Source organism: Scardinius erythrophthalmus (genome assembly GCF_964197995.2).
Source record: "Scardinius erythrophthalmus genome assembly, chromosome: 15".
NCBI lineage: Eukaryota > Metazoa > Chordata > Actinopteri > Cypriniformes > Leuciscidae > Scardinius > Scardinius erythrophthalmus.
Window position 1 is genome coordinate 22,701,183 of NC_138235.1, and position 15,334 is coordinate 22,716,516.

General features: G+C 39.4%; 1 protein-coding gene across 2 annotated transcripts in view; it reads right to left on the reverse strand.

Moving 5' to 3' along the window:
• klhdc8b (kelch domain containing 8B) overlaps window positions 1-11,725 on the reverse strand; it is a 144,436-nt gene extending 132,711 nt beyond the window's left edge. For both annotated transcript variants that reach the window (XM_081386216.1, XM_081386217.1), the window contains exon 1: window positions 11,575-11,725. The gene's annotated coding sequence lies outside the window, so the exon portion shown is untranslated. The remainder of the gene's footprint in view (window positions 1-11,574) is intronic.
• Window positions 11,726-15,334: the final 3,609 nt, after the last annotated feature.

The following is a 15,334-nucleotide window of genomic DNA, read 5'->3' on the forward strand; positions in this document are numbered from 1 at the left end:
AAAAAGGATAACTATAATGTATGGCGGAATAGCACTTGGAAGCACTTAGACTCGGCGCAGTAAAAAGTCACGCCTGAAAAATCCTCTCCCCCTCTCCCTCTCACTTCTGTCATTAGAACCAACGTGACTTTTTACTGCGCCGAGTCGAAGTGCTCCTGATTCCCAAGTGCTATTCCGCCATTCATTATAGTTATCCTTTTTACCCGCTTGGAAAAGCACCACGTTTTATTTTGTGTCACCATACTTGGTCGTGTAAATACTCATGTAACTGTATTTAAATAGGAAAAACGTGGAGGTGTTTGGTCGCTTCTAACTTCATCTCTGTTTGGTCCCTAATGAATGAACTGGGCTAAGCTAAGTGCTATCAAAGTGTTGCCGCGCGCCAGAGCGATCGAGTGCACGCACTGAGACGAGAGAGAGGTATCAACTCGTCTTAGTTAAGGGAATAGGCCTATATCACGAAAAAAATTTAAGACTGGAAGTACGTCTTTTAGTAGGGATACAGCTCTTCCGGTTAGCTCTTTACAATGGCGGAGTCCGATAGATACCGCTGGACCAAATCTCTCCGCAACCTGCCTGAAGTCACATATGACGATGTGGTTTGGATGGTAAATGAAAACTCTTAAGTGGAAAAGCGTGAAAGCTGAGTTATGGCTGTCTACGTCCTGACGCAGAGCAACCCGGTACACTACAACAACAGCGGCGGGCCGTTCGCCAGTTAGGTAAACGTATTTTTCATAAGATCGCGGATAAAACATGTTTTTCTTAAAACAAGGTTGATTTCATACGAACTTATAGCTTCTACAGGAGCAAAAACCTTCGTTTCACAACCTCATAGCTCCTGGTCAGTCTACCTCGGATGGTTTAGACATTATGGCTGATAATCTAAATCCTTATGGAGAAATACTGTTGACCGGAAGTTCTGAATCCCTACTCCGCGTTCCGGAAGCAGGAAGTGTGACATAGGCCTATAACCAAGCGGCAACCTCCCATAGACAGTAAAAGAAATGGACACAGCGACCCCATTGGAACTCAGTTGAGACAAGTGAAGCCCGTTTTCAGCGATTTCTTAGCACTTCCTTTCCTGACGCGCAGACTCAAACCGAGCAAAGCGTTACACGGACCACGTGAGCAACCCGTCTGTCTTCTAGTAGCTGTGCCAAGAGAAATCGGAATCATTCCCTTCCGAATCTTGCAGAGACGGAGAGTGTAAGGAGCTGTCCATAAGCTTGGAGCAGGAGCAACTTTTGCTAGGTATTCCGATTAATTATATTGTCATTTTGCCTCCACGTCTCCCCGATTGCCTGCGAGCTTCTCCTCCCGTCCATACGGTAATCTCTCTAGTGTGCGACAGAGAGTCGCGTGGTTATGACGCAATCGTTAGCCTACTTTTACAAAAACTGCTTCTACGGGGCCATAACATAAGCTACAAGGTAATGGAGCATTTTATACATTGTCGTGTTTCTTTAGAAATAAAAAATGGACAAATGGAGTCTTCAAACGCCTCAGATGTAAAGTTATTCGCTGTCAAAGTGACGCCAAAATGAATGGAAGTCAATGGGATTGCTAACTCAAGTGAAGTTCCGCTCAAGATGGCGGCACCCGGCCGACTTCAACTTCCGGTCGACTTCCTTCCCGCTTGCAACCTCCCCGTCTCTCCCTTGAAACCAACACGGAAGTGAGTTAAACTGTAATTCGTTGACTGGCCGCTTGAGGCTGTTGTCAGAAGTGAGTCAAATCTGTATCTCCCCCATGTTAAAATGACCAACTTTACAGCAGAAAAAAACGTGTTTAAAGCCTGGTGCCTGTATGTGGATTTGGTCTATACAGCTAATTTTGCCCTTCATAACAACTGTGAGGGCCCGGGGGGTGAATTATTTTATAACTCGTCCGTTTAGTTGATTAATATTTAAATTTAAGGGTGTGGCCAAGCCACTTGAGTGACAGATGGATTGCCGCTGTCAGTGCTAGCCGTTTGTCTGCTGTTACTAGCCGTCACTTCACCTCAGCAATGTTAGCTGCTGAACTTGCCATCTCTGCAGTGTTTGTGCTTTTTTTCGGGATTATCATTTCATACAATTTTAATACTTGGGTAACGTTACAAAGCTCACGTCTTAGGATTCCGTCGTTATCGTTCGAGAGAAAAACCAGCGCTGTATTTCAGTTGTTTTCCTCTGTGAACATGCACTAATGGATGTCTGACAATTTCGTTGCTTTTTGGGGTTTTCAAATTTAAAACGTCAATAAATGCTCGTTCGTTCTGCTCCCATGGAACAGATGGATTATAATATGCTTATGTAGGTTACCGTCAGATGAAATCATGCAGGCGTCGGCGCTTTCTCCGTCCGTGAATGAGCGCGGATTTTCTAGCGCATTTACTTGCACTTCAAAGGCAATATATCTATGGTTTAACGGTTAAACCATAACCCATTTGAGAGACGGCCAACATCAGAATTTAAAATGGACTGAAGCTCTCTACGAACTTGAGCAATGCCGCGCTGACGGACCATGAAAGAGTGACGGACATGTATGCACATAAATCACTGTCGTACACAAACACTCTCGAAGTAATACACAGTCTCACTTGTAGCCATGTCTTTTAACTATTATAATATTTCGAAGGGCAAAAATAGGAACGTTTAATTGGCTTTACATCATCAGCTAACTCGATCACGTCGAGCTAGGTGATTTCAGATAGCCAGGCCAGGCTCCGCTCCTCAGCTCCACTCACGCCCAAGCGGGAAGGAAGTCGACCGGAAGTTGAAGTCGACCGGGTGCCGCCATCTTGTAGCAGAACTTCACTTGCGTTAGCAATCCCATTGACTTCCATTCATTTTGGCGTCACTTTGACAGCGAATAACTTTACATCTGAGGCGTTTGAAGACTCCATTTGTCCATTTTTTATTTCTAAAGAAACACGACAATGTATAAAATGCTCCATTACCTTGTAGCTTATGTTATGGCCCCGTAGAAGCAGTTTTTGTAAAAGTAGGCTAACGATTGCGTCATAACCACGCGACTCTCTGTCGCACACTAGAGAGATTACCGTATGGACGGGAGGAGAAGCTCGCGGGCAATCGGGGAGACGTGGAGGCAAAATGACAATATAATTAATCAGAATACTTAGCAAAAGTTTCTCCTGCTCCAAGCTCATGGACAGCTCCTAATCACACTCTCCGTCTCTGCAAGATTCGGAAGGGAATGATTCAGATTTCTCTTGGCACAGCTACTAGAAGACAGACGGGTTGCTCACGTGGTCCGTGTAACGCTTTGCTCGGTTTGAGTCTGCGCGTCAGGAAAGGAAGTGCTAAGAAATCGCTGAAAACGGGCTTCACTTGTCTCAATTGAGTTCCAATGGGGTCGCTGTGTCCATTTCTTTTACTGTCTATGCTCACGCCCCGCCTGTTTGTCCATTTTCTGTTATCCGGGAGTGACGCAAGGCCAAGATGGCGACGGCCGGCTCCGCCCACTTTAGGCTTCAAAAATGCTCTTCAGAAACCTACGGGTGACGTCACGGACACTACGTCCATATTTTTTTACAGTCTATGCCTATAACATAGTTTAATATGAAAAAACGGTGGAGTGTTCCTTTAACACTTATAGCTACAACATAAAGCGCACATTCAGAAAAAAAAAAAAAAACACAAAGACACTCCTTATTAGCTAAACTTGTACAAAGACCAACCAAAGAAGATATTTATTCGCTATGACTAAATTACTATCAAAATGCCTCAGAAAAATAAATACCGTACTACGATAGTTGTACAGTAAAAAAATATGCTACTTCTGTGACGTGGTATTAACTATTATAGCTAGTTTTTGATACTCTTTTTGTCCGAAAATATTTTACCTGCAATCGTTCACGTGACGCACGTGCAGATAATGAAGTGATTGAAGTCCTCGTCTTCATGGCTGGCAAACGACAGGACGCTTTTGCTGATTGTTTCAGTTGTTTGTATGTGTAAATATCCATTCGTCCGGGGTTCTTGTTTTTGGCGTTTTTGTTCTCTGGATTCTAAAGTGCCGCGTGATTTGAAACCCGTTCCAAAGTCGAATGCGCGAGCTGTAACCGTATTCAAACGGAACCATTCGCTAAATTCACGGAAAAGAACCGAAACAAAAGAGTGATTCACTCACAAATCGGATATTGCTAGTATTGGTTCTAAGCAAAGGACAGAAAATTCTAGATAGACGACATGCTTGCTGAAATATTGTGAGGGAAATTGTAGGTGATTTTTTGTGTTTTTCAACGGCTCTGGTCGTACCATAATTTCGAGATGACTGACAACACGTGACGTTCTACTGGGTCACATGGTACAAGTAGGAGCTCTTTGAAAATTCCCAGCTTAATTTACAAGTTGTAAATAGGCTATGAGCTCTAGGGAGTTGGACGTCCCTGGTGAAAAAAAATATGCTAAGTGTTTATGTGTCTATAGAGCTGGTAAGTCCCGCCCATCCGTAAAACCCCAAGTGGACCTCTAGGTTGAAAAATCGTTAATGCAAGTGAATGGGAGAAAATAATTATTTTCTGGTCCCGTTTGAATTGTGCCATGAATGTGAACATATGTTGTCTGTGAATTTTTTATATAATTGTTCATGTTACGAGTTTGACAGTATATGGTATGATTCTTCGGCTAGCAGTTGTGGAAAAGACAACGAGAAAGACTACATGTCGCCTATGTGACGTCACGTCACCCCATAAAGTTGACTTACCCGTGGTTTTCGCCAACCTCAACTATTTTGTCCTCTCCCTGAAAGAAGGCGGTGAAGTGCACCAAAGACACAGTCATGTTTAGCAGGATCCGTGAGCTAGTGTCCGTGTGCGAGTGGTGGTGACGTTTCAAACGCGTCGAAAGCAGCGAAGAGTTGTAGTCCACAAAGTGCTCTCACACAAAGTCTAACCGTATCAAACTTCTACCCGCTAAATTGTAGCATTCTTTACACGAAAAATTATATAAAAATTCACAGACAACATATGTTCACATTCATGGCACAATTCAAACGGGACCAGAAAATAATTATTTTCTCCCATTCACTTGCATTGACGATTTTTCAACCTAGAGGTCCAGTGGGGTTAGCGGAAGGGGCGGGACTTACCAGCTCTATACTTGCAGCCATACTAACTATCAGTATACTTCAAGTGTGTTAATGATTAGTTAACTTGAAGTGTGCTATTTTGAAACCACTAATTATGTACTAAGTATTTTAGTTGTAATTAAATTGTAGTAAAGCATAACTTTAAGTGTATTTAGTGTACTTGCTTGTACTAAATTGGACCAACTTCAAGTATACTTAATATACTTTAAGTATATGCCTGTGTAGGGACTAATTACATGCTTGATTATTGATATTAAAGTGTACTTTATTTGTGTTACAAGAACATTACAAATTCATTACGAGTGTCTTCGAAACATACAAGCAATATAAGTGTGTGTGTGTATATATATATATATATATATATATTTTTTTTTTTTTACAGATTTTTTTTTGCCATTTTATTAGGATTGGACAGTAGCTATACAGGAAGTGAGGTAGGAGAGAGAGATTGGGGATGGGATTGAGAGAGGTCCACAAGCCAGGACTCGAACTCGTGTCTCACGAAGCACATCGGCACTACATGTCGGCGCACCTGCCCACAAGGCTGTCGGTGCAGACCACAAGTATTTACAATATATTTCAAATACAATAAAGTATACTTTTTTTTTTTACTAGGGGCAAGTGCTTTTTACAAGTTGAAATCTCGTAATTGAGCTAATCAAGACACTGTGCGAACGCACCTTCTAATGGCGCGTTTCCAGTTATCAACAATGCAAATCTAGTAAAGTTTTTCATATTTTTATTTGTACAAAATGTTTGTATATATTTTATAATATACACCTTTTTCTTTTACTTATCTTTTACAACATAAATTACACGCATCCATACCGAAAACACTAATTTTGAAGCAGTTATGTTTATTTTTAAAAACTCGATAAGACAGTTTGGGGTGTGATTGTGTGTTATTTGAACAAAACATCAAAGTGTCGTTAAGTTATGTTTACCACAGGCTTTCTTTTACTCATAAATAAAAAAATAAAAAAATAAAATTATAAACCCCATAGGAAAATCTCGAGGGTTTTCTGGGTTTTGACTTCCTTGCAGCACTCCATTGTTGCAAGTGGGAGTAAAAGTTATTTTGGTTAAAGATTACGAGGGCACATGAATGGAAAAAAAATTACGATATAATTTATAAGTACTGCAATATTCCATAAAAAAATAAGAATTGTCCATTTAATTTCATGGTGACTTTAAAGGTTTCTCAGACTCATTTTGGCTATATCGCCTAAAACTGAACCTACCTTTTCATGATGAAGCACAAGTACAGCTGTACTGCACATCTCATCTTTGCAATTTTAACTATTCACCAACAAATATGAAGTTGCCAACAACAAAATATTGGTCTGCATGACCTGAAATGCATTGTTATATACTGATCTTGTTCAAACAAATTTATATATGCTATTTTAGAGTGTATAGATACTATGGCCATTTCTTCTCTCTGCATGCATATGAAAGTCACTGTTTCCAGAAAAACCAACCTTTTGCCAAACAGTCTGTGTATGCAGGTGTGTTGGTGTGCGAGTGGGTGGTGTGAAATTCAAAGCATATTAATGTGAGCATGTTCTCTAGATAGCTATTAACAAGTTTATAATTAACGTTGTAAACTCAGTAGGGTGTAGGGGCTGTGAAGGGGAACCAGTGGTCGCTGGCTAAGTGTTGAGAGGCCATCCATCTCCTGTGACCGTATCATTTCTCTGTTGGAAGAACACTCCGCAGGAAGTCAGGCCCTTTCTTACATGTCAAATTAGAAGGGAATCCCTACAGGCCATTGTTAGGCATCTAGTTCCCTGGGTTATGTATTTGAGGAGATCTGAGACTAACCTTCAAGCAAATAGAGGGAAAGACCAAGGTGAATATAATTGGAAATCAATGCACAATAATTTTCTCTTTTTACATTTGTACTTTGATTCAAACAAGTGGATTTTGCTTTAATATCTCTGATTGGGGCGTCACCTTAGATGTTTGACAGCACAGTGAGGGGCTGAAATAATGGAGACTGTGAAGGACGAACCCCCCCCTTCACCCAACCTGCTCAATGAAATGACTGGATTAGGCAGTTAATTGCCCAGAGCTCGGACATGGATTGACATCCATTTAACAATTACACTGTAAACTGATGGCGCTTTGAGGATTGATTGCGCTTAGCTAATTTGCATTCAGTCATGTTTGCTTTCATTCTTTTCTTTAAACGATTGTTGCACAGGCTGCAGTTTCTAGATATGACTTTCTGTGAATCAGCCCTTAAGTATCTCTCTTCATGGAGCCTGAGTTAAAGGGTTTACCAGTTCTGTTTCTGGGGACTTTGTGTTATTTGGTAGAATTGGTGTCAGGTCAAATTGAATGGGTGGGCGAAGAGGCACATCCCTTAAATCCAAAAACTACAGAGCGCCATTAAAAGACGGTGTTTATTGGGAGCACACACAACTCATTACACTTCTCATTAATTACCAGATGATAAAGCAGCCACTTGCATATCAGCCTGTGGTGCAAATGGAAAAAAGTGCACGTTAATTTTTCTAATGATTATGCAAATGATCGCCAAGCAAGTGAAGGTTATCACGTCTGCATGCAAGGCAGTAATTACCGCCTCCAGGGATAAGCACGAGACGAAATCATTAAACAGAAGAGCAGCAATGCATTTAAAACATCACCTTAACAATCAAATACTAAAAAGTTTGACATTTAGAAATTAATTAAATTTTTTAGGTACACTTAAAAAAACATAGTATCTTAGCATATTTCTATTTAGGTTATTTCATTCTAAATCTTCTCTTTAGTGGTTGTAATGCTTTAAAGTTTGTTACATTAAGTTTTAACTGTTCCTCTAGTCCAGGGATATCCAAATTCAGCCTTGGAGGGCCACTGTCCTGCAGAGTTTTGCTCCAACTTGCCTCAACTCAACTGTCTAAGATGTTTCTAGCAGAGATGGTCTTATTATTGGGAGATGAGAGGGTCAGTGGCTCTACCATTGGAGAATGCGTAACGGCTATCTTGGGTCACGTGTGCTTTGGTAACCAATCACATTACAGCCTTGACGTCATTCAATTTTGTTCAAAGTTGTGCGATAGTTAGTCACTGTTTGTGGATTTATAGAAATGAATGAGAAGTGCAATTGTCAATGACTTCTCATATACCTAAACAACTCCATTTTCAGTTTTGGCCGTTCATTTACACGACAACAGTGTTTTGTGGGTCTGAAAACACAGGGTTTTGAAAATGGGTTTCGAAATGCAAGATTTTGAAAACGATGCCTTGACCATCTCCATGTAAACAATAAAAACATGAATTTGTGAAAACGGTAACATCATGTACATGCGTATTATATGTTCATGCATGCGTATTACGTTTTTGTGGAGTGTTTATTGACAAAGTGAAATCGCCAACTGCTGGCCTGGTATGCATAATACAGCCTTTTTAGTCATGTTCACACATCCGTGTGAACGGGAATCTTTTTGACAACACTGTCGTCTGTTTTTAGTACATAGTTGTTGTGTAAACACATTTTTTGGGGGGTGTTAACTCTAGAAATAGATCAATCCAAAAGGAATGTTTGAGAGCAAACATGTTTAAGATTAGCTGATGGACTGTCGATTCATTAATAAGCTATTCATTGATAAGCTATTTCCTCACAAAAGCGGTTTATTCAGTATAGTGAGGCCTGTTCTCCATTGACATCCTTTAAAAATAAAAATAAATGGCTTCTTGTCACCTTCTCTGCATACCGCAGTGTTAGCAGGCATTATGCTTTTTACGACTAAGGTTGCATGCTTGCCTTCAAGTGGCTTTGTTTCTAAAATGCCTAAGTAATAAGTAGACTCTGGCTGCATCCGAAAACTTAGGCAGCTGACTTGTTGCCACTGTGCCCTATCAGATAATGACTTTGCAGGCAGCATTTGCACATGAAGGTTCCTCACGAAACTGATTTCGGACAGACTTCTGTGGCAATGTAACGGTTTAATGATCTACAGCAAAATAGAAAGAGCTTTGGTGAAAACTAAGCTATTTAAAGCAGGGCTCAGTAGTTTCGGGATTTCTTCGCTGTATTCTCGCTTTTTGCTCGCAGGTTTCTCTCTAGAGCTCCCCCCACAGCTTCGGAATAGATATTTGACAACACTGTTGTAAAAACTCGTTGGCGATTCTCAGACACCAGAGGCTAGTAGATCAACGACATCAAAGCAGATGGGACATTCTTTTAAACGTCTTCTTCATTCGGGTTCGAACAGCGTGAGGGAGCGCAATAATGAAAGCATTTCAGCAGATTTCTTTTGGCCGTAAAGCAATTGTTTACATCGCGAGACCTGATATCACGCGGGACTTCCTGACGCGGCGGCCGGCGGCCCGCCGGCTCAAAGTTGCAAGTGCGTATTTTCCACTCACGGGCATCAGGGGGGTGCGAAACGACCACCATTCAACCCGAAATAAGTAATATAACCATTCCAATGACTCCGAAGCTGTTCAGTTAAGGTAAAAAAAAGTTACTTAGATCACCTTTAATTAGCCTATACAATAGTAAAAAAAAAAAAAAAATTACTACAATAGTAATTTCTCACAAGAAATGACATCAAAAGTGGAAAACGTTGGTCAAAAACATATTTACACACAAACTGACCATCAACCGCAACTTTCAGATGCCCTCTTTATTTTTCTAGCTTAACTGTCACAGAATGGAAAGCACAGGAGTCTGGGATATCAAAGGCAGCAAAGGATACATCTATGCTGCCTTCCTACCATTGAATGTGAAGGAAGCATTTATCAGTTTTCGGACACAGCCCTTGATTAGCTGGTTCAGGTGTGTTTAATTGGTGTTGGAGCTAATCTCTGCAGGACAGTGGCCCTCCAGGAGCAGGACTGAACACCCCTGCAGTCAGTAGCAGACCCCGGCTGAGGCGGCACAGCCCCCACAAACAGCTCGATTCTCAAAGACAATTCTCTCTCATCTCACTCAAATATGGATTTACTTTTTTATGTTCATGGTTGCATTGTGAACAATTTATCAGTGCATGTTATTCCAAGAGACAAAATTTGTTTGTTCTCTTAATTTTTAATCAAAATGTAAAAACTCTCTGAAAGGACATCAGGTAGCCCATTCATTAACCAATAGCCAAAAAGCTATTTAGCCACTGTTTTTGCAGTCATTCTGATATGAAAAAGTACCACCCTATTTTTGTCTCATTCAAAATTCTGTTTCACTTTCTGGCCGCGAACACCGAGTCATGTTGACTTTAAAGCAAATGACATATCTCCAGACCCTAAACCTTAATTAAATCTATGACTTTTGACATTACTGCTAATAATGTTGTCTCCTGTTGTATTTTTCTCATTGATAAGTCACTTAAAGTGTTAGTTCACCAAAAAAAAAAAAAAAATTCTGTTATCATTTACTCACGCTCATGTCGTTTCAAACCTGTATGACTTTCTTTCTTCTGCGGAATTCAAAAGAGGATATTTTGAAGAAAGTTGGTAACCAGGCAATTTTGGATACCATTGACTTCCAGTGTGTGGACAAACATATCTCAAAATATCTTATGTTCCACACAGAACAAACAGGTTTGGATATATGGGTAAGTAAATTACAGATTTTTTCATTCTTTTTAGATCTCTTTAAAGCTTCTGCTCGACTAAATAAACTAATGTTGACTTAAAAAAACACTTTGTTCAGGTGAAGGCAGTGGAAATGACATTGAAGACAGGTTACACACAAACTATGAGCATACAATGATGAAGAGCACAACTGCGGATTTCATTACTGTTAGCTTGTTAAGGCTTTGTAAAAACATTAATCACAAATGTATGCCGTTTTAGATGAAACAGAACAGCCATGCAACAGGTGATTAAGCGAGATTATTGCTGTAGGCTACTGTGTACTGTGACAATAAAAGCTCTTGTTGATATTGGATTTGTTTAATCAAGCGAATAATAAAGTTAGATGCCTCTCACTAAAGAACATTCTCCATAATAGGCCATTTTCTAAACAAATCACTGAGAGCCTAGCAGTTCAGCATCATAGCAGTTGGGGGTTGTGCAGTGCTGACCTAATGCGGAACAGCATCTCCAAAACCCGTGAAAACACACTGAAGACACACTGCACAGACCGCCTTTGCCAGTCGTGAACTCCAAAAATATGCCTGTATATAAAAAAAAACAGTAGCCTACATTTTACATCAACCCAAACATCCTGAAATCAAGATTAAATCGTAAAGGTTTCGTTGCAACCAAAATGTTAAAAGCATCAGCGTTCCTAACACACGACTCTGAGGCTTCTATCCATTTGATACGCTTTTCATACGACGGTAAAATATTTTAACGAAATTATAATTTAATTTATAATCGTTTACATCTTAATATCGAAATACAGATTATGCTATAGGTGGGTCTCCTCAAAAACAGGCACAAACAGTGCCTCGAGTAGGCTATAGGCTATGCAAAATAACACGACAAAACTTTCAACAATAACCTTCTCGTGCGTAGTATTACCTTTTTGTTTTGTCCTGTCCGTGCGAATCTCCAAAAGTCAGTGAATAAGAGTGAGCTTCTTCAAACTTCAATCAGATTTTCATCTCACCAAGCAACACATACCGGAGACATAGCGTTATGCCAGCGGTTAGTTTGGGTTTCGGACAGATGCGTCTCGCACGAGTATCTCCATTGGCTCAGCATCAGTTACTTCGCCCTCCCCTGAATGCTCACACGCGCGGTCTGCATCCTGGATGTGTGCATCCTCTAGTTACTTTGACACTTGACAGAGAACTAAAGTGAACAGTTTGTGATCACAACTAACAAGTATAGCCTGGATTTATCTTACAGCCTTTTAATTTAACTTCAAAGTCTTCAATTGGCAGACTGCTCAAGACAAGAAAATGCTCGCTTTACATAATCTTATTCTGTTATTATTTGCAATGACAGAAAATTGCTTGTTACTAAAATAATAATCATTGATATCTGATTTGTTGATTCAGTGCATTTCCATAATCGTAACAATGTCAGTTAAAATCTTTGTTCTCGTCATACAGAAGAAAAGAAAGAAACACGTGCTTCCACTGGAATGCGTGATGTAAGTTAGACTTTCGAAATGAAGAATTGGTGATCCTGTTGCGATCCTCCCTCGAACCCTCCTGTGCCTCGCATGCTCCGACTATTATAACAAATGACATGGGTTATGGGGGTGCAGTGAGTGACACAGCCTCACTAATGAAGTGCATCGGTGCAAGCTGTCATTTAGTAACACTACTGCCCCCTTTTGGTTTTCAGTAACATTGTCGTGTATCAGCAACACTGTGACTCACACCATTATATGAATTTCTCTGGAAAAAGTTTCTGTTTAGCCACATACGGTAAAGTCGTTACTGCAAAAAGGCCATTATTTAAAAAAGGCCACCATTATGGCCCATAAAAAAAAGAAAAAAGAAAAAAAGCGCGTGTGTGTGTATGCACTGTGAAAAACAACAACAAAAAATTCATGATTTGTTATCACAACCTTTTTTCTTTTGTCAAATCAACTTAGATCATTTATGGGGTTCCGATAACTTAATATTTTGAGTTTCTGTTGATTAAACAAATCTCCATTGTTTTAACTGTTTTAATTTCAATGAACTCAAAAATTTAAGGCAACCAGTTTACTTACTTTTTAAAGTACAGATTTCTTACAAATAATCAGCTGTATATATCCAATAGAACCACAAATGAAGCATGCCATAATTAAGGGCAAAGCAGATTAATCAGTCATGGGTCTGTATCCATGGAAATGGAGCGAAAATATTTTTCTCATTATTTTCGAGTCATTAAGCAAGATACTCTGTGCTGTGGCCTAAAAGCAAGTACTACACTTTAAATGTGGGTTAATTATGCGACAGCACCTCATTTAGCCTGTAATTGAAAAATTTCTGACTACCAAAAAGACAATTAATGAGAAAAATACATATTGGGGTAATGAGTTAAAATGGAAGCGTGCACTGGTAAAACCAAGCAACAAATACAGAAAAAACAACAGGTTGCTATAAGGCTTTTTGGTCCATACATGAGATAAAAGACATTTCAGATTAATATAGTGAATAATCTCTGTTGCCCTTCTAATTGTTTGCTCAAGCAATAACATGTCTTATTGTTACAATATATTGAATGTGATGAATAGACCTTCAGTCTTGCACACTAACAAAGACAGAGGTCCACATGAACAAACATACAGACAGCACACTATTCAGTGTAACTAATCATGACTCTCCTCACTGCCTCCATGGTGAACTCGATCAATTGATCTCATTTGCACATTCTCCAGAGGAGGAATTACTGCCCGTTGTCTCCAATCGATCACCTCTGCAGAGTCTCTGTGTGAGTTCACTGCTGAAGACAGGAGGTCAGCAGGAGGAAATGAATGTTTGAGTCAAACTCCTCGACAGGCCAACACAAACATCTCAGACACAAAGAAGAAACAAACTGAGGTGGGAAAACAAAAAAAGGCATTTTGTCACATTAAATGGGGCATGATATCAGAAGCAAAAACCAACACTGCCTAAAAAAATCTGTATTTCATAACATTGTGTTATAGCATATATGACCGTGGACCACAAAACCAGTCTTATGTGTATTTTTTTTTAAATTGAGATTTATACATCATCTGAAAGCTGAATACATAATCTTTCCATTGATGTATGGTTTGTTAGGATAGGACAATATTTAGCCGAGATACAACTATTTGAAAATCTGGAATCTGAGGGTACAGAAAAATCGAAATATTGAGAAAATCGCCTTTAAAGTTGTCCATTTCTATTGGCGATTGTGCTGCATTCACTCACACAAATTCATGTTTTATTTATTTAAGGTGGGAAATTTACAAAATATCTTCATGGAACATGATCTTTACTTAATATCTTAATGATTTTTGGCATAAAAGGAAAATCTATAATTTTGACCCATACAATGTTTTGTTGGCACAAATATATAATACTCGTGCAACATAAGACTGGTTTTGTGATCCAGGGTCACATATAGGCTATTAATCATGTGAGCAGGGACATAACTATATTCAGTAGCTTTATCTGAACAATTACAAAAAAAAATTGAAAAATGGAAAAAGTCAAATTCAACCACTGTTTTAGCCAACAATTATTATTTTTTTTATTTAAGTGTCCCATTCAGCATAAATTCACTGGACTAAAATCATGCAATTTGTTACGTATGCAAGTGCTTCCACCTACTGTTTGTTTATATGAATAACCTGTTTGATGATGCAACGTCTAAGAAATTATAATACATTAAATAATAAAACTATAAATTATTACATTTAATGATTTTAGAACAACCTAGTTTTGAACAATATTTTTTACAGTCTATGGCTATATCCAGCAAACACATTTACATTGTGGCAACGTCTGTGGCACGTTGTATTTTTGCTATGGCAACGTCGCTGTCTACGTGCTCGCAACATTGTAACAACGTATAATTGTAAGATGGGACAGGGCTGTAGCAACGTTGTTGCGCGACATTCAGCAACTGAGAGAGACGTTCTGACTTTTTTTTATGCTAGATAGGCCTATCTCCCATTTAGCATTTTATGTTTTGAGGTTAATTTTTAGTCCAGGAAACATCCACAAATCCAGAGGAGCAAAGAAACGAATGAGACTAAATAGCAGACAAATCAAATGAAAAAATAAACAGTGCGAGCGAGGCTACATTAGTCACATTAGAAAATGAAGTTGTAGGTTGTGTTTGAATAATTACGTATCTTATTTAGCTGAGGTAAATTAAACGCAATACTCACGTATCTTTGCTCGATGAAGAATGAGACAACTCAATGAGCCCAATGGGCCAATACTGGTTGAAATTTAAAAGGCTGATTTTCACACTTCAGGGCAGTGATGACTATGTTGTCCAGTGGTTGTCAAGACACCGTTGGCACAACCTTAAGCAATGGCCCTGAACGGTAGTTTAATGTCAACATTGTGACAACGCTGTAACAATCTTCACCACACAATGTAGGCCTTTATAGAAATGTTTTGCCCATGTTGTTAAAACGTTGATAGAAGGTTTGCTGGGTATTGTGTGTGAGGATGTTGGAGGTGGAGATTTATTGCCTTTTCTCACAGCACTTGATATAATTAAACTTAGCAATTTGATGGCGGATCCAGAAAGGTTCAAACAACAATCACCAGTGACAACTGGAGATTCACCCGTTATAAAATGCAAAAGTAGCTACAGACTGCAACCGGGCCCATGCGAAAACAAGGATAAATATCGGAAG